The sequence below is a fragment of the Phoca vitulina genome, unplaced genomic scaffold (genome assembly GCF_004348235.1).
Source record: "Phoca vitulina isolate PV1807 unplaced genomic scaffold, GSC_HSeal_1.0 scaffold50, whole genome shotgun sequence".
Taxonomy (NCBI): Eukaryota; Metazoa; Chordata; class Mammalia; order Carnivora; family Phocidae; genus Phoca; species Phoca vitulina.
The window spans coordinates 314,799-335,138 of NW_022589753.1; the positions used below are offsets into that span (position 1 = coordinate 314,799).

At 46.9% G+C, this 20,340-nt stretch overlaps 1 protein-coding gene across 1 annotated transcript in view; it reads right to left on the bottom strand.

Moving 5' to 3' along the window:
* The window catches only part of DNAJC5 (DnaJ heat shock protein family (Hsp40) member C5), a 35,639-nt gene extending 17,335 nt beyond the window's left edge, over window positions 1-18,304 (bottom strand). The window contains exon 1 of the mRNA XM_032387589.1: window positions 18,141-18,304. The gene's annotated coding sequence lies outside the window, so the exon portion shown is untranslated. The remainder of the gene's footprint in view (window positions 1-18,140) is intronic.
* Window positions 18,305-20,340: the final 2,036 nt, after the last annotated feature.

Here is a 20,340-nt window from a genome sequence, read left to right on the forward strand (position 1 = left end):
AAACAATGAATCATGGAACACTATATCTAAAACTAATGATGTAATGTATGAGGATTAACATAACAATAAAAAAATTAAAAAAAACAACAACCCCTCAAACGCATTATGTAAGACAAACAAGCTAGACCCAAAATGATCCCATTTATTGAAAGATTAATAAAAACAGGACAATCTATTGTGATATAAACCAGAAAGGTGCTTGTTTGAGGGCACTGAGGGGAGCCTTCCAGGATAACAGAAATACTCTAACTTAAACTGGGGTAGTGATTTCACAAGTGTGTACCTACACCAAAACTCAATGAAATTTATTAAGATCTGTGCATTTAACTGTATGTCAATTTCACCTGCATTTATTTTTTTATTTTTTTTAAAGATTTTATTTATTCATTTGACAGAGAGAGACACAGCGAGAGCAGGAACACAAGCAGCGGGAGTGGGAGAGGGAGAAGCAGGCTCCCCACTGAGCAGGGAGCCCGATGCGGGCTCGCTCCCAGGACCCTGCTCCCACGACCTGAGCTGAAGGCAGATGCTTAATGACTGAGCCACCCAGGCGCCCCTAATTTTACCTGCATTTAAAAAGCAATCTGTAATTAAAGTTATTTGTTCTCAAAGCAAATTAGATATTATAAGAAAATTAAACAGAACATAAGGGCGCCTGGGTGGCTCAGTTGGTTAAGCGACTGCCTTCGGCTCAGGTCATGATCCTGGAGTCCTGGGATCGAGTCCCGCATCGGGCTCCCTGCTCAGCTGGGGGTCTGCTTCTCCCTCTGACCCTCTTCCCTCTCATGCTCTCTGTCTCTCATTCTCTCTCTCTCAAATAAATAAATAAAATCTTAAAAAAAAAAAAAAAAAAAAAACGGAACATAAAATTCTCCAGTCACCCAGAACCAGCTGCCTATTCTCACAAACTCTCACTGGGACACAGCCACATCCTTTCCCTTCTGTTTCGTCTATGGCTGTTCTCAACAGAGGCTGTGTAACCACAAAGCCCAAAAATACTTACTGTCTGGCCCTTTAAGGAAAAAAGTAGCTGCCGTGAATATTACTCAAATTGCTATTTTATATTTTGAGTCAGAATATGAAACAGATGCTTTCTAAGCATAAAAACTATTAAATTTCTACACTACTTCACACACATTTCAAAAGTTTGTGTTCTAATTAGAAACTAACCATTGCAGGCAGCGTGTACTCTCGAAGGCTCCTGTTCAGGGGGAGCAGTCTTGTAACTAAAAGACAAACTGTAAATGGAAGGACCTTATTTCATTCTTAATGTATGTGATATTGGGAAATGCATCAAGAAAGGCAGACAGAAAGGTTGTGGAATGCCATATGAGAGAAAACAGTTAAGGAGAGAAAGAAATGAAGTTTTGTGGGTTTTTTAATCACTAAATTCAACTTTTGAGAAAAGTTATTGTCTTAATACTTTATTGTCCGTCTTTTCTATAATGAGCAGGTATACTTCAGTGATTAAAAGAAATAGACACTTTTCCAATACAGGAAACACAGATCACCTGAAACACATTACCCTACACTACAAACTGAGGGAGAACACTGGTTTTGCAGCTGCTGACACTTCTACCCCCAGCATGGGTTGCCAGTTTCTTGCCTCTGCTCCCTTCTCATTCCCTTTGGTCTCTCCAGCCCCTGGTCCCACGGAAGCATCGCCAGCCTTGAGATGCGATGACATCCCAGCTCTGCTGATTCAGTGAGCAGTGTTCACTGGGTTCAGTCCTTCCAGATGTCTTTATATTTCCATGGGGTGATGATATGGGAATTTACCACCCGCTGTCTGAAGCAACACCGCGTCCTGTTCTTCTTCCTAAACTTGTTCTTACTCGTTTCAAGGCATCCCTGAGACCCACATTCAAGGTCTGGAGAGCAGCCACGCCTACCTGAACTACACTTGTTGTAATTTATGAACTGCTGTCAGAGGTCTGCTCCCAGTCTTCACTCCAGGAAGGTTAAACCACAATCTCTGGGCTGGATCTTCTTTAGTAACATCATGTCTTTAAAAACAAACAAAGGGGCAAATTTTGCATCCTTGTAGTACATCCTGGTTTGTGCTGCTAGAAGGAACCCAAGGGCTGGGCAGACAAGGTACATACACACACAAGCAGGGAACAATGAGCTCTAAAATGGTCAGAGATCACCAGGCAGAGGCAGAAACCTGGGAAGAGGGAGGATTTTCTGGAAGACACATGGTTTGTCCTCCTCAGTCTGTCCTCCCTCGCTGCTGCTAGGGTGAGTCTGGGATGTACAGCTCTGCTCCCATCACATCTCTCAGGTCCTTCTCTGACACCCCACAGGCTGCAGCACCAAATCCCAGCTCCCTGACCTGCCCACCACCAGCATCTTCCCACCACCGTGTACACTGGGTCTCGGGGCATGACTGGCAGGACCACGTGTCCTAGGCAGACAAAGTACTGTCACACACGAACACCCGGGCTCTCCTAAAGCAATGCCCTGCTTCCTTTGACGTGGAGAGCTCCTATTTGGACCCCAGAGCTCTGCAGAGACATCCCTGGCTCTGGGAACCCCTTCCTGGCCACTGCTCCCAGTACAAACAGAGTCCTATCGTGTCCTGGGGAGCCATCCTGGGCTTTGAGCAGGTGTCTGTGTTGTTCATTTGTTCAACTGGTGTTAATAGAGCACCTGCCGCGTGCCATGCTGTTCTCAAAGATGGAGATTTATCAGTGAACAAAATTAACAAAAGAGACAAAAATCCCCAATCTCACAGGTCCTGTCTATGCTCCTTAAAAGACTTAGAGACCTTTAGGGAAAAGAGCCGAGTATTTGGACTCCTGTATTCTCAGATGTGGTCTCTGCACGCAGCACACGTTTTAAAAAGCTGCTATTGAATTCAACCTACTGCTAGGGGAAAAATCGAAGCACGTGCCAACTTTGGAAGAACAGATTTGAAAACATCTTAAAAGGAAAGCTGTTTTTGTTCTAAGTACTTTTTATGTAATATTTGATACACAGAATGGAATAATATATAGAACACACACACACACATACATTTTAAGTTGGCTGTACGCCTGGTGTGGAGCCCAGTGTGGGACTTGAACTCATGACCCTGAGATCAAGACCTGAGCTGTGATCAAGAGTCGGATACTTAGCCGACTGAGCCACCCAGGCACCTGGGGAATATATAACTTATAATGCATAGTGATAAACACCACAATCCCATCCTTCAAATTAAAAACTTGAAAATTACTAACAATCTTGAAGCTTCCTGTGTTCTTCCCGTATTTATTACCCTGAATTAGTTTGATTCTCTTACTTTAAAATATTACCTCATATGTTTCTCCCTAAACATTTAGTTTCAACTTTTTTAAAAAAATTTTTATTGTTATGTTAATCCCCATACATTACATCATTAGTTTTAGATATAGTGTTCCATGATTCATTGTTTGTGCATAACACCCAGTGCTCCATGCAGAACGTGCCCTCCTCAATACCCATCACCAGGCTAACCCATCCTCCCAACCCCCTCCCCTCTAGAACCCTCAGTTTGTTTTTCAGAGTCCATTGTCTCTCATGGTTCTTCTCCCCCTCCGATTTTAGTTTCAACTTTTTGAACTTAAAAAAAAAATGTCCTAACACTATATGCAACCTTCTAGGTTGCTTTTGAAACTCAGTATGTCTCTAGGACCCACCCACATCACTGGATGTAGTCATACTTCATTTCCAGTACTGGATAAACTCCAATTTGTAAACAGACCACACAACTTATCCATCCATTCTTCCACTGAAGGATGCTGGGGACATTCCCAGGTTTTGCTAGCACAATGCTGCTCTGAACATTCCTGAGCAAATCCTGGTGTGCAAGTTTTTTTAGGCTAGTGCCGGCGGGCTCAGGCTTAGTGGTATTTGCAAAACTCCACAGCAAGAGTTTACAAACTGCTACAGCAACAGCAACTAAGCACAGGAAAAGATACTCAATGTCTTCACTCATTTGGGAAAAGGAAATTAAAACTACAGCATTACTACACACCTATGAGAATGGCTAAAAAAAATAACCAGACCACAGGGAGGGCTGATGAGGGTGAGCAATGACTAGAACCCTCACACTGCTGGTGGGACACAAAATGGGGCAGCCACTCCAGAAAAAGAGCTTGAAAGTTTCTAATAAAAAGGAACAAAGCACTCTGTACACAACTTAGATGACTCCCAAGGACAGGATGCTGAGTGCAAGAGACAGTCTCAAAGGTTACATGCTCTGGTTCCTCAGAAGGGGCTAGGAAGAGGATGCTGATAGAAATGCTCCATATCCTGAGTTGGGTGATGGTTACACAAATTTGTATGTATTAAACCCAGAGAACAGTATATCCAAAAAAAAGGGTGGTGTCTAGTTTACTGTATGTTCATTTAAAAAATAAAAGAAGAAAAAATCTGGGCTTGTATTTTATGTTTTGTTTGTCATTTACTTTTCTAGTTACTCATTTTCATTGTAGTTTACAAAAGTATTATCAGTGTTTGACAGACTGGAAATTAAAGAAAATCTGGTCCTTCACCACAACCATTTATGAAGAACTGCTGCTCGGAGTATACCTAAAAGTGGAACTTAGGGTCCCAGGGAACTGGCAGTCTCTACTGGGTGAGGTACGCCACCTGCCCCCAGAGGACTGCACCACTCAGCACCCTACCTGCCACTGCCCCCCCCAAAGTGATGGGCACTGCCAGGCTTCTGAGTTTGCACCCATCTACCGGGCAGAACGGTGCCTTGCTCAGCCTGAGTCCTCATCCCATGTGGACCGCAGAGGGCAGTGCTTTCTGTCTGCCCGATGGCGGTGTGACTGTGGTCAGTACCCAAGGGGCTACGGGATCTGTCTCCAGGACACCATTCATTTACCTGCTACAAACGCAACAAAAATCTCCTAGTTCACAGGTCTTTTCACTTACCATGGTGTCTTTTGATGAACATAAGTTCTTAAATTTTTCTATTGTGGTAAAAAAACAAAATTTACCATCTTAACCATTTTTCAGTGCACACTTCAGTGCTATTAACTCTATGCACGCTGTTGTGCAACAGATCTCACAAATTCCTAATTTTATGTAACTGAATGTATCAAATCTTTGCAAACTGATGATATGTTTCCTTTCTGCTTTTGTTCAAAAGTCCTTCTCAATCCCAAAGCCAAAAGTAAATTCTCCTGTATTTTCTTCTAAAGGTTTTCATCCACAGGTAGTCTGCTTCATCTGGAGTTAATATGGGCATGGCAGGAGACAAAGACCAGCTTCACCCAGAGCCCCCAGAAACCCCCCTCCCACCCCTGCAAATGGCCTGTCTTTCCCCAAGACCTGCAGGATGCCTCCGGCTTACTGTAAAATTCCACATGTGAAGTCTATTTGGGAGGCTCCCTATTTTGTTCCATTCTCAGCATACTTTATTCGAAAACCTCCGAAATTATGTGAGGCAGCCTCACTTTACAAAAGCTATAAATTCTTTGGTATTTCCACACACACCATTAGATAATGCTACTGAAAACAAGTGTGTTTTAATACAAGCACCTGGTTTGAGGACAAGGAGGACCTGAAAAGCAATCGCAAGGTAAGCCCCATGAGCCACACCTCCTCAGTGTGTAGAGTTGTGTCCCCCAAGCCCAGGCTTTATGGCCTGCAGACCAAGTGCTGTTGTTCAGCAATGAAGGCATGAAGAAGTATGAAGCCACACCACGGGCTTCTTTCTCACTCTCTCTGGGGGTACCCCTCCCAGATGCAGAGGCCTCTGTGGCTGCCACGCAGCACTCTCCAGCCTCTCTTTCTACGGTGGGTCAAACGAGGATCGTGGCTGGACCGGCAGCCTCAGGAGCCACTGTCTGGCTAGGGGCAGGAAGACAGAGTGCCCAAATAAAAGTTCCAGGCCACAAAGATAATGCACCATATGATGGGAATCTGAAAATATAGAAGCCAAGAAAAAGGTAAATAGTGTTTAAAAAAAAAAAAAAAAAAAAAAAAAAGCTATTTGGAACCCTGACAGGGAGCTGACACTACTCTGGAAAGAACACATAATCAGAGAACAGGACCCTGGCTCTATAGTAAACATTGTTTTCACAAGTGGAAATAACATAACCATTTTATGATTTCAAAGATAACCTTACAGACAAGAACTTTATGGTCACACCTTGACAGCATAAAGGTAAAAGGACAGACAACACAAGTTGGAGTAAGATGAGAACAGGAAGAAGCTTTGACACCCTCAGGTTAAGGAGATGACAGACAACACATGTTGTTGATGGAGCAAGACAAAGTCACAATGGTGAGCGCACAGGAACTGCCAAGAGTGGGGACAGGAGGTAAAGGTGCTGCTGCCTTGATCAGGACGGAAGGTACAGGTAATTCGCGAGGTGACGAGTCGGCAGACAGTGGTGTGGCATGCCACAGCGTGAGAGTGAGGGGTGACCACCAGCAAACACCTCTGGGAAGGAAGGGTGAAGTCTGGGAAGGGTACTGCTGCTTTGCCTCATGCACTCAGACCGAAACCTACAGAAGAAAAACTGCTAAAAATAAAAATACTAAAGAATAAAATACAATAGGGGTGCCTGGATGGCTCAGTCGGTTGAGCATTCAACTCTTGGCTTCAGCTTCGGGTTATGATCTCAGCCCCGTGGAGTCTGCCTGTCCCTCTCCCTCTGCCTCCCTCCCCAACCCCCAACATGCGCACGTGCTCTGTCCCTCTCTCAAATAACATCTTTAAAAAAAAAAGAAAAGGAATAGAATGGATGTTCCAAAGACCAGGAATTTTCCTCTAAGATTTGTGATGCACCAGGTAGTAATCTGCCAAAGAACATTCAAGAAGCAGGTGGGTCTGGAGCACCTACCTCAGGCAAGGGAGGGCCCGCACCACCAGTGCTGGGACAGACTCAGAAACCCAGTGAAGGGCGCCTGGGTGGCTCAGTTGGTTAAGCGACTGCCTTCGGCTCAGGTCATGATCCTGGAGTCCCAGGATCGAGTCCCACATCGGGCTCCCTGCTCGGCAGGGAGTCTGCTTCTCCCTCTGACCCTCCCCCCTCTCATGTGCTCTCTCTCTCTCTCTCATTCTCTCTGTCTCAAATAAATAAATAAAAAAAAAAAAAAAAAAGAAAAAGAAACCCAGTGAAGAGGCTCAGAAAAACAATGGTCTGAATGCCTGACTCTGAATTTGTTATCTATTCTGAAAGGAAAAAAAATCAATATACTGCAGAATAGAATTGGCACCAATTAACTCCATTTATATATTCAAAGAAATTCTAAGCAAGAGTCAACAAATGTGGAAAACAAGAGATGATGCCAATGTCACAGAGTCTTCTATATTTATTCCTAACTGAAAATGAATTTCCAATGTAAAGAATTCCTAAAGTCACTGGAAATATAGGAACCCCAAAAGATTTTACCTCTCCTCCTTAATTCTAAGAAGAATAAAAAGCAACAATGATGCTGAGCCTTAAAACAAAGAGAATAGAAAGAGTAAAACGGTCACTTCTTTAAGGACAACCTCCCCACCAATCATCAAAGCACAAGAGAGGGAATGGGTTTAAATCTAAGGCACAGGAAGAATAGCATGCTCCCCACAATGAGCCCTACACTTGGTTACAAAGAACAGTGTCCGTGTATTCCTATACTAAAGAAAGTGAACGTCCTGCCCTCATGATTTACAAGAGAGGAAGCAACAAGACTGATGGCCACAGGCTACAGCAGACAGGTACTGAGGAAGAACAGAAAAGACAGCCCAGGGCCACACCCCTGCACAGAATCTTGGGTTTCCCAAACAGTAAAACTGATGGCTGCCAAAACACAAGAACACACCTAGCCCCCCCGAAGTCCTTCTAACTTATAGACTGAGCAACTGCCCCAAGTCCTGGCAGGGCATTCAGTAAATGTGTGTTGAATTACTTTTGTCAGTAATGACTATGTCCAGAAACCAAGTAAGGATTTTCTTTAGTTAACTGATGCTTGGGATACAGTAAGTTAATAGGAAAAGGAAGTCAGAAGTTGAGCAAAATCACAGTAAGTATGTGTTTAACTATGAGGAGATTAAAAAATAAATGAACAAATGAATGAGTAAAAATTGAACATTCCCAAAAACTTATTCCTCAGAAAGGAGGTTACTTATGGACCAATTTGGGAGAGAATCTGTCCTCTTAACAAATGCCCACCACTTCGGACCCTGCCCTCTGGTCCTGCCCACTCATCCTTGGAGGTGCAAACAACAGGGAAATGAACCTGGGTGACACCAGGTGAGGCCATGGAGTCAGACAGCAACACGGCACTAAGAGCTTCTAATGCCCTTTATAAAGGCAGCCTGAAACCAGCTAGAACTCCTGCACCCAGAGCATGACATTTCCACCCCTCACAGCCCGCGAGCCAGCAAGTACTCCTCTGTGCACACTGTTAGAGAAAAAGATTCTAGGGCAGAACCATTACTTATGACCAAAAGTTTCCAGAAAACCTTAATATATTCCCAAATCTAAACATGAAACTAGAGAGTGGAAGACAAAATATTTCTCATAAAAGTAATGAGAATTAGGTATTTTTGGTTGTTGATGTTTTAACCTCACAACACCTAAAATCTCGGGATATTAAAGTCACAGGTACTTTTTAACCCAGGTAGGCACCAGGCTCTCTGCAGACTGGGTGTAAGAATCAGCATGCAGAGCCGGAAAACCCAGAGATACTTTGTATCATGGCAGAAAGTGCTGGGAAACCAAGTGAATGCCTGCCAGGAAGAATTTTCTAAAGCCCAGTGGGTTAAGAGTTCAGAAAATACGACAGATGAGGCCCAATGTCTTCTGTGTCTCCAAGAGGAACACATCCCCAAACACACCTGCTGGAAATGGCATGACTTCCCTGCACTGTGATTCTTACTGCCCAGTGTGAAAGTCCCCTGGGGAGATGGCCAGCCTTTGATGAAGATGGACATGGCTTCAGAGTGACCCCTTCCTGTAGCCATGATCAGAATCAAACTATCCCAACAAATCTAGAATGAAACCAAGTACACGGTGCTGATAACCCAACTGTAAGAGATGCCTGATGTCAGAGACAGTGAGTGTGAAAATATACGTGCATACCTCACAACAGAAAACTGGTACAACTGTGGCAGAACTTGTGATCACTGCTGTAATACCAACACGGCAGCTACAATTTCGGGAGTGCTTACCACGTGCAGGCATTTAGAGGCACACATGCCTTGGACACCACCAGGTATTCCCAAGAAGTCTGTTGGACAGGCACCTGGTGCAGCGGGTGGTGGGAGGGCAGCTCAGGTCCCCTGCCTGGACTGGAACTCGGCTCGGCCGCTCCTGGGCTCCGTAACCTGGGGCAAGCTGCTCAACATCTCCACCTCCCCTCTGTCCAATGGGAATGGAAATAGTCTAGCTGGTATGTCTGTGACCTAGCTCGTGTGAAGTGCTCGTAATAGTGCCTTGTACACAATAAATACTAGTTATTACTAGTATGATCTCCAATCTACAGAGAAGACCGAGGCTCAGAAACACTGAGGAATCTACTTGAGGTCACTCTGCTGGGGATTGGTGGCGTTGCCATTCAAATCCAAGTCTGACCCCCAAGTGCTGTAAAACTTGATTCTCAGTTACCTGTTTCACAAATGGGAGCAATCTGTCCCTACCCTAAGTACAAATAACTTAATTTCTTATGCATTAAGCCTCACCTGAATAAGGTACTACATTAAAACCCTTTACTGTATTTTTTTTTTTTTTTTAAGATTTTATTTATTTATTTGACAGAGAGAGACATAGCGAGAGAGGGAACACAAGCAGGGGGAGTAGGAGAGGGAGAAGCAGGCTTCCCCGCCGTGCAGGGAGCCCGATGTGGGGCTCGATCCCAGGACCCTGGGATCACGACCTGAGCCGAAGGCAGACGCTTAACGACTGAGCCACCCAGGCGCCCCTTACTGTATTTTTAAAACAAAACCAAACACATATATAGACAAAGTTTACAATGCTGTTGGGGCGCCTGGGTGCCTGAGTCGGTTGAGTGTCCAGCTCCTGATTTTGGCTCAGGTCGTGATCTCAGGGTCTCAGCTCAGGTTGTGATCTTAGGGTTGTGAGACCGAGCCCTGCATCAGGCTCTGTGCTCAGCAGGCACCCTTGTTGCATACTTTTTAGATGTAAAAGGTGTTTTCTTTTTATCTGTTAAACTTAAAAAAAAAATCCATGTTATTAATTTGCCTTGTCATTTGCCTTTTATTTTTTATTTATTTATTTATTTATTTTAAAGATTTTATTTATTTATTTGAGAGAGAGAGAATGAGAGAGAGAGAACACATGAGAGGGGATAGGGTCAGAGGGCGAAGCAGACTCCCCGCCGAGCAGGGAGCCCGATGTGGGACTCGATCCCGGGACTCCAGGATCATGACCTGAGCTGAAGGCAGTCGCTTAACCCACTGAGCCACCCAGGCGCCCCGTCATTTGCCTTTTAAAAATATAGAAAACCTGGGATGCCTGGTAACATCCTCTGAGGGGCTCTTGACAGCCAGGTACATCAGTCTATCCAGCCAGCTGTTAATATCATCCTGTCCTCACTCAGGTCAGTGGATTGCAATGCAAACGGGTATTAATGGCATGGGCATACTCTTGAACCTGTGGTCGTTTGGGAGAAATATGCAAACCTTCCTAAGTGTCTGTGATTTGTACCTTTTACTTGTGGCATATTTTAAACTGGTCACACAGTCACAGCGTGTTGTAAGGCAGATATGGGTAAACCTGTCAATTCATCAGACCCACACGCTCCACCCTGCAGTGGGCCTGTGGACTTTGTCCTGGCTTCACCTAGAATAACCATCCAGCTAGTGGACAGCTCACCTCGGTGGTGGTGGTCACAGGTGCAGAAGAACAAACAGTTCACTATAGCCTTACCTCATTAGATGCCCCCCATCCCCCACCAAAGCCTTGAAGACAGCTCTTCTGTATTTTTTTTTAATTTTTACTTATTTATTTATTTTTCAGAGAGACAGGGCACAAGCAGGGAGAGTGGCAGGCAGAGGGAGAAGCAGACTCCCCACTGAGCAGGGAGCCCTATGTGGGACCCGATCCCAGGACCCTGGGATCATGACCGAGCTGAAGGCAGACGCTTAACCCACTGAGCCCCCCAGGCGCCCCCTCCATGGGTACATTTTTCTGAAAGAAAAAGCAGAGGCAAATGAAACAAGTGTGGGAGGACACACACCAGGAAGAAGGATGCTGTTGGTAACAATCAGTTAGGCTTACCCAACCAGGCAGGATGGTGCAACAGAGAACAGCACCAACAGAAACAACAGTTGAAAAGGTGTAAACTGTGTATGTTGTCATTCTAACATGTGATGGCATTATTTGTGCTTATTCTTCAATACCATACCTTTATACTAGAGTAAATATGTAACTGTCAATTTCCTTATCTATAAAATTGGATAACAGCTACCTTGCAAGGCTGTCCTGGGAATTATGGCTGCTGTGCATTAAGGAAAACGGCCTAGTCACAAGCAGAGGATTTGCTACTGGAGGGTAGGGGGAGGGATCCTCTAAGTGAATTCCATGAGAAAACATACTGTTTCAAACAGTATCAACGTTGTTAAGAGTTAAGAAATACTTCATACATAATTGTCATCCTTGAATTGTAGACTTTCTAGTTTCATCTCAAAATAAAACTGGACCACTGGATTCCATTTCAAAATTCTGAACTTTAGATTTAGACGTGAGGAGCCTCATGATTCAAAGTACAAGATAAATACATCCAGCAAAAATCTTTACCCAGAATACTTCAAGTTAAAAAACAGATATTGATTGGTTTTACGTACTTTTTAAAAAGTTCTTTTATAATTAAACTCATTTTATTTATAACTAAATTCTTAACACAATTTACTGCAACTGGCCAAAAAAAAAAAAAAAAAAAAAAACTCTGAGATATCATTATCAAACGCTATAGCAGTAGCTTAATGAGCACCAAAATATAAAATGTTAAGATCTCATGTGAGTGAAGAGGAAAAGATACACATTGCAACAGACAATATAAACTTTGTAATATATGGCCAAAATTATAAGGTCTGTACTCTTTGACCTAGAAATTTTTCATTATTTATCTTAGAGAAACACACTCTCACAAAAGACACTCCTCTTTAATAAGAAAATTCAATGGGACTGCCTAGCTAAAAATCAAACATTTGCTATGCTGCTAATCCCTTCCAATAATAGACAGGAAAAAAAAACAGCCAGGTGCTAGCACATGCTTGCTCTGCGGAGCCCGGCCACCCCTGCCCAGTGCCTGCAACTTAGCTGGGGTTATGCACTTCCAGCCCCCTCGCCACCATTCTACTGGGACCATCTGAATCCAGCCCCCAGCTCTTGAACCAATGCAAAGTCACGAAACTGACAAGAGATTTGGGTTCTGCTGGTTTCACTATACACTTCCACTCCACCCAGTGACAAAAACAGAGGCACAGGGCAGGGAGTGCTCTCTAAGAAAGGGGCTGGCCGTCCCAGAGATAGCCAGGGTGGGGCACAGCTGATAGGGGTGGCAAGTCAGCATTCCAATCCTCTGACTCCCAGGACTGCAACTTTATAACCAATTGGCACAGAATTCCTCAGAACATAGCAACAGAGACACCAAATGACTAAACATTTCATCTTGTAAACCACCATATTTGCTGGTGATACACATTAAATGTAGAAAAATTAAAAAGACAATAAAATTACAAATAGCCCATGATGACAATTAAGGTTCATTCACACTCATCTATTCAAGGAATATTCACTGATCACTCATATCACATAATTTTTAAAAATATTAGTTGGGTTTCTGCCACAGAACTAAGTTTTTTTCCTATTTTTATTTTTTTAATTTATTTTTTTTTTAAAGATTTTATTTGACAGCGAGAGAGAGAACACAAGCAGGGGGAGTGGGAAGGAGAAGCCGGCCTCCCACCGAGCAGGGAGCCCAATGCGGGGCTCGATCCCAGGACCCTGGGATCATGACCTGAGCTGAAGGTAGACGCTTAACAACTGAGCCACCCAGGCGCCCCTCTATTTTTATTTTTTGAAGATTTTATTTATTCATTTGAGAAAGAGTGAGCGTGCCCGCACACTGAGGGAGAGGGAGAGGGAGAAGCAGACTCCCTGCTGAGCAGAGAGCCTGATACAGGGATCGATCCCAGGATGCCCCCAGAACTAAGCTTTAAAAACCATTTATGTAGATACGTGAACAATATAGACTGATTTTGGAATGAAGTAAACTTTTAATGTATACAGTTCAGACCTTAAAAAGGAAACCGATTAAGGGGTGCCTAGGTGGCTCAGTCGGTTAAGGATCTGACTCGGTTTCAGCTCAGGTCATGATCTTGGGGTCCTGGGATGGAGCCCCACGTTGGGTTCTGCGCTCAGTGGGAAGTCTGCTCAAGGATTCTCTCTCCCTCTGCCCCTCCCCTTCGCACACACATACTCTCTCTCTAAAAAATAAATGGATAGGTTTTGTTTTTTTTTAAGATTTATATGAGAGAGAGAAAGAGAATCTCCAGCAGATTCCCTGATGAGAGAGGAGTCTGATGTGGGGCTCTATCCCAGGACCCTGAGATCACGACCTGAGCCAAAATCAAGAGTCAGATGCCCAGCCGACTGAGTCACCCAGGCGCCCCTATATAGACAGGTCTTAAAAAAAAAAAAAAAAAAGAGTGGGGCACCTGGGTGGCTCAGTTGGTTAAGTGTCTGCCTTCGGCCCAGGTCATGATCCCAGGGTCCTGGGATCAAGTCCCGCGTCAGGCTCCCTGCTGAGTGGGGAGCCTGCTTCTCCCTCTCCCTGCCGCTCCCCCTGCTTGTACTCTCTCTTTAATAAAAAATAAAAAATCTTTAAAAAAAAAAAAAAGAGGAAACAGATTAAGATGGCATTTTGAGTGACATCCCACACCTGGTCTCACTACATACTTCTCTCTTTAGATAGATGCTATACTCCATTTCTGCAATTTCAGTGTTAACTACCAATATGCTTGCAAACATACAATGTACTCAAACAAAATCAATGCAAAGAATGATGAAAAGCAAAATCTAAACTGAAGGTTGTTTGGTAATCTAATCCTTAAATCTTCCCGAGCTACCAATAACAGACCAGCTGCTAATCCTCTTCAGAGGAGGTCACTATTTGAGAGCCAGCTCTGGTGTCAGGACAGTAAAGGCGTTCATTCCCTCTCTTAATTAGGGGTAGCATTTTCATAAAATAGAACTATTACCATTTTCCAGCATTGCTGTCACTTATATTTAAGGAGGAGTTGATGAGACACCTTTCCACTTATCACCCCCTACTCCCCCAACAGACAGGCAGGGCAGGTACTGTGACCCCCATTTTAGTGAGGCCCCTGTCATGGGAGCCCTAGTCTTGTCATTTTCAGGAGGAAAGTCTAGCACAGACTCTGCTCACCCACAGGAGGGACATCTGCAGCACAGGGATGCTCTGATCTAACGACCCAATCACAACATCATCATAAGCCTCATTTGAGGAATACTGTAGTTTGAACTGCTATTCACAGAGCACCCAGAGACTTATGAGAGCACCACTGAGGGCTAAGAGCCTCCTCTCCACTTGTGCAAAGACTGGTCATCAAGCTTGACACCAGTCCCCAGAAGACACAGGGGTCTTTCTGTCTCTTGACTGGAAAACTGGCTGCCCTCATTGGATGAGACATTGTTTGCCTACGGCATTATATACTCCAAAACGGTACAGGGTACTTTATAAGAGAGTTAAGGAATTTTTCAAGGGTGTTTGTATCTGTGTATATCGTGCTCATTTTACTCCCTGACTTTAGAAGCAACTCCCACCTTAGACAAAATTCTTTTTTTAAAGACTTTATTTATTTATTTGACAGCAAGAGAGGGAACATAAGCAGGGGGGTGGGAGAGGGAGAAGCAGGCTCCCCGCTGAGCAGGGAGCCGACGCGGGGCTCGATCCCAGGACCCTGGGATCATGACCTGAGCCACCCAGGAGCCCCAACACTATCTTTAAAAAAAAAAAAAAAAGATTTTATTTATTTGTTTGACAGAGAGAGAGAGAGAGAGCATGCTTGCGTACGAACAAGCAGGGAGAGTGGCAGGCAGAGGGAGAGGAAGAAGCAGGCTCCCTGCTGAGCAGGGAGCCCAATTCAGGACTCAGTCCCAGGACCCCAGGATCATGACCGGAGCTAAAGGCAGACATTTCCCTGACTGAGCCACCCAGGCGCCCCGACAAAATTCTATCTTATCAGGACCCCCCAGCTCCACTGCAATTTAGTCATTTATTCAACAAACACCTAGTGAGCCTGTACTACACCCCAGAACCAAGGTGAGCACCTCACATTTAGGTTCTAAAGATGCACCATCCAGCAGGGGTGCATGTTAGGGGATTCTGCATGGTGGTGTCAGGTGGGCGGTTAGTAGAGGAACTGGTACAGAAGGCCTAAATTTTCAAGTTCCAGGTCTGACACTGAGCAAGGCACTGGTCTCCAGGGCAGCTCCCAGCTGAGCACATGCCACCTATCCACTGCATGCTGGAGGACTCAAGAACAAAAATGGCTAAGACACATACAGCATCCTTTCAATCTCTACACCACCTTAATTAATAGAACCAGCCTTAAAAACACAAGAGAATTCCCTCATTCTGAGTTAACAGGGGCATGAGGTGAAGGGCTCCAGAGCCCTTCAGTTCACAGGCAAGACTCAGCCTGCTTCTGCACAGCATCAGAGCAGGGAGTCTCAGGCTGAGGCTCACTCCATGTAGTTCTTCTAACAGATTACTCCATCTCAATCCACTTAACCAACAAATGTCACCAAGTATTAAGACTAGCATGTGGGGTTTTTCTGGGGGGGGGGGGGGGAAGAATGGTCCTCGAGGAAAGGGAAGAGAGTAACCAAAGACAAAATTTCTAGAAGCATTATTACCAGATCTGACTTTAAAAACTTTTTATTTTGAAATAATTTAAATTAGAAATTGCAAAAAAGATTTAGAGGGAGGTCTCAAGCACCTCTCTGATCATTTAACTGGCTGTCCTTTCCCAATGGGCAGGTGGCTCGCCACACACTTCCCTCAGAACCCAGAGCCTGTAAGTGCTCAGTACTCACTCACAATGACCCCAAGTGACAAAGTCACTGTGCTGCACAGGAGTCACTAAGCTCATCACTATCACTGATTCAACAAGTATTTCCTGGTTTGTGCCAGCAACAGTTCTCTACACGAAACAGACTCCCTATGGACCTCATCTCAGAGTAAAAGAGCGAATATAATAAATATACTAAAGCAAATGCTGTAGGAAAATTAAGGAGTGCAGGGAGACAGGAGGTGGTAAGCTGAAATTCTATGTAGGGTAGTCAGGGAAGGCCTGGCCCCATGGAGCGTGAGGATGAGGAAGTGAGTGTTCCGGGCAGACTGGAGGACACAGAATTTGCTGAGAGACGAGCAAGAAGGCTGCCGAGGCAGGGGGAGGGCGGGGTCAGAGGGCCAAAGTAGGAGGCTGGTCACAGAGGGGTGGAAGAGGCCTGACAGGCATCCCAGAGGCTACACTGGCCCCACAGTGGAGCCAGTCCCTCAGCACGGCTCAGAGAATCCACCACACGCCTGTCTGAGTGTCTGCTCACCACACAAGCCCTGGGCGCTCTGCTTAGACCAGGGCCAAAGGGGGCTGGGCTCTGAGGGTCCTGCAACACACATCTCCCTGATAGTCCCATGCTGGTCAACAATGACCAGCCACAATGACCACTGGGGGGAAAGGCCATCTGGATCACACAAACAGATCAGCCACACAGTCAGCTAGCCAGAACCAGCTCCTATAGCTCTTGGTTTGGCCACATGCCATCAGGAGCTGCCCCAAGTCCCAGAACCCTGACACAGGTGAAAGGAGGACTGCATACACTAAATGATAAAGTTTCCCAAAGCCCTTAAATCCTGGCTTCCAATTTCATCTCCTGTTTAACAGATTACTCAATCCTGAAACCCAGGAGGATATTTAACGAGAAAGAAGCAAATAAACGAACGTAAAATCTTAGAAGCACTGGCTAGAGTTTTGCCTTTAGGCAACCATGTTAATAGCTGGGGCAATATAACTGTTTTTGGCATTAAGATGGTTTTTTTCAACAGACAACTAATTAAGGACAAAGATGTCTAACAATTCAAACACAGGACCCATTAGGCCATGACCAGCAAGTAAAATGTCCCTTATCAGACCTAAACCTGAAAACACAAAATAAAATTGAAACTTTTGCTTCCTTTTCCTGTATGACACAACTGAATGAATTTTGAGAAATCATCTGTCAGGCACATGAAAAAGGGAGCTCTTAATCCAGCCACTTGACACAAACAAGTTAGAACCTGAACGGATGAGTTCCCAATACTGTCTCCTCAAAGACTACAATACAAAGCACTGCTTAAAATCATGTCTCGATAAAACATTATTTTTGCAAACCAAATAATTTTAATCTAAGAGATTAATTTACAGCGCGTTAAGGAACAAATGTCAATCCCCCGAGCTATAACATAATGACCCAGGGACCAGATGATGTGGTTCCCTCAAAGCAGCGCTTTTCAACCACCCTCCCCCCGCCCCCCCCAGGAAGGAAGAGACCCTCCGGTCGGTCACGGGAACAGTGGGGGCGGAGGGAAGGCCGCGCGCTGACCACGATCCGGCAGAATGGGGGATGGACCGAGGGAGCTCGGCGCAGACCGTGAGACCACCCCCCCCCGCCGGGACTGCGGCCCCACCTACCCACCCACATGTGAACGCAGGCTGCTCCGAGGCGCTGCGCCCAGACCGGGTCGTGCCCCGACCCAACTGCGGACCCAGGGAGCACCCCGGCACCGGTCGGCCGGCACAGACCCCTAGGGTCACCCATGACCGAGGCTCGCGCGGGGCCTGGACCGCGCGGGAGGCGCGCCTTCCTGCCCGTCCCCCTTTCCAGGCCGCAGCGTCCATCCGGCCCCGCCGCCACAGCGGTCGCTCCGGGGAAGCTCCTTCCCCCGCCGGCCCCCGCCCTGCGCCCCCCGACCCGGAGGGAGGGTCACGGCCATTTCCGACTGCGGGCGCGCCGCCCCGCGCCCCACGGTTCCCTCACCTCGCGGCCCCCTCGCCCCTCACCCCGCGCCCCCTGCAGACCCCCGCGGCCCGCGCTGACTGTCCCGGCCTGACGGGAGGCCCGTCGGGCCCGCCGCGAGCTCACCTGTCCGCCCGCCCGCCCTCCCGCCGGCTCCGCGGCTCCGCTCCTCAGCTCCGCGGCGCTGCTGGGCAGCCGGCCGACGCGGTCCTCAGCCGGGGCTGCGTCTGGGGGACCCCGAGCGGCGGCGGCTGCGGCGGCGGGGGCAGGGGCAGCGGCGGCAGAGGGCGCGGGAGCAGCACCGGCACAGGCGGCGGGGACGCGCACGCTCACGCACGCTCACGCACGCACCCGCACAGGCGCGCGCGCCCCCGGAAGAACGTGGGCTCCGCAGGTTGGAGCCGCGGACGGGGCAGGCCGCGCACGCGCCTAGAGCGCTAGGCTGGGGGCGGGGCGGGGCGGGGACTCCGCCCGTATAGGGCGGAGCCGCAAGTGACAGCCGCGGAGGCTCCGAAGCGCCTTGCGTGGGCGGAGCCTCGAGCGACAGCCCAGGGGCGGAGCCCCAAGTGACAGCCCAGGAACGGAAGCCCCGGGAGCTGTGGGCGGAGCTCGCACCGCGGAGCCGGAAGCGCCTGCCATCTGGCAGGGGCGGGACCGAAGCGCGGGGGCGGAGCCTCCTGCCAGGGCCCGTTGTGCTCTCAGGTGCGCGGACAGGTGATGCGGTTGAGCCGCGGGAAAGGAGTGCGGGGCCTTGTGTTGCAGCTGAGTTTGCTCAGCGCCATACGTTAAGAGTGATAACATGTAACTGCCTCATCAAAGAACGGCATAGGGAGCTGGTGGGAAATGACCCGGAGGCCGACGCCCCCTTTCCTCGGGCCACTGTTAGGGACTCGCATTTGCTCTTCCCTGAAGCTCAGGTATGGGACTTCCTTACCCCGCTGCCCAATCATTGAAGTGCCACCGCCACTGTCCAGCCACCACCCTCCCAGAATCGCCTTCAAACAGCGGCGTGGGAAAGCGGGAGGACCAATGTCCACTCACTTCCCTATCCAGGTAGGGCTTCTGCTCATCCTGTTGACTACCTGGGAGCGAAGGCCTTCCCACCACCTTTCGCTATCACTCCCTGTCACCGAAAACAGTTCTACCATTTATTCGGTGCCTGCTGTGTCTGCTCCTCTGGCATGTGCCAGTTTTCATCCAGAAGCCACCCAAACAGATCTTTCTGGTCAGTGCTTCTGCCTCCTCGCTTCCACGCGTGCCCATGGCCATGTTCCGTTCAGCGGAGTTGTCTTCTTCAAACAGAAACCTGATGACATCCAAGGCCTCCTAAGACACCTGAGTAAAATCCAGGCTCTTTGCCAACAAGCTCCGACCCCTAGCCACCTCTGCCCTCTTCTTACACCTCCCTGCCATCACGCTGGGAGCTCAGGAAGTCTCCTGGTAGTCAGTAAACTGCAACATCAAGCAGACAGTAAGAAGAAAAGGCCAGATTAATACTGTCTATTGATTCAAGAGGATGAAGGATCCCAGGACAGAATCACAGGAGGAAGGAAAGAATAAAACGGACCTGGTACCAGTATCAGCCCGTGTTGGAAGCTGCAAACATGAATGAGCCAGGCCTTAATGAGTCCCTCCTTGATCTAGTAGTGCCACTTTAGGGATATTTCTCCTAAGAATATGTTCCCAAATACAGAAAAAGTTTTATGCTCTTGATGGTGTTACTTATAATAGTGAAAACAAAAACCTGCCCAACTATACAAGCACACTCAAATGGAACAGTATAGTTTTGTGGGTTTATTTTTATTTTTTAGAGGGAGAGAGGGGGCAGGGAGGGGGAAAGGGAGAGGGAGAATGTTAAGCAGGCTCCATGCCCAGTGCAGAGCCTGACCCGGGGCTCGATCTCATGACCCTGAGATCATGACCTGAGCCGAAATCGAGTCAGATGCTTAATCGACTGAGCTACCCAGGCACCCCTGGAACAGTACAGTTATTAAAAATGTATACAAAAGGGGCGCCTGGGTGGCTCAGTCGGTTAAGCGTCTGTCTTTGGCTCAGGTCATGATCCCAGGGTCCTGGGATTGAGCCCTGAATTGGCTCCTTGCCCAACAGGGAGCCTGCTTCTCCCCCTCCCTCCGCCCCTCCCCCTGCTTGTGCTCTCTCTTGCTGTCAAATAAATAAATGTATACAAAGGCTACATAACAGCATAAATAATTCTTGAGTTAGTTCCTGAAAGTAAATGAGCAAGATACATGATGTAAAAAGTTCATCCTTACAAGTGTGTTTATAAATAAGCAATCCAACCTGTTCAGAGAAAATAAAACAGAAA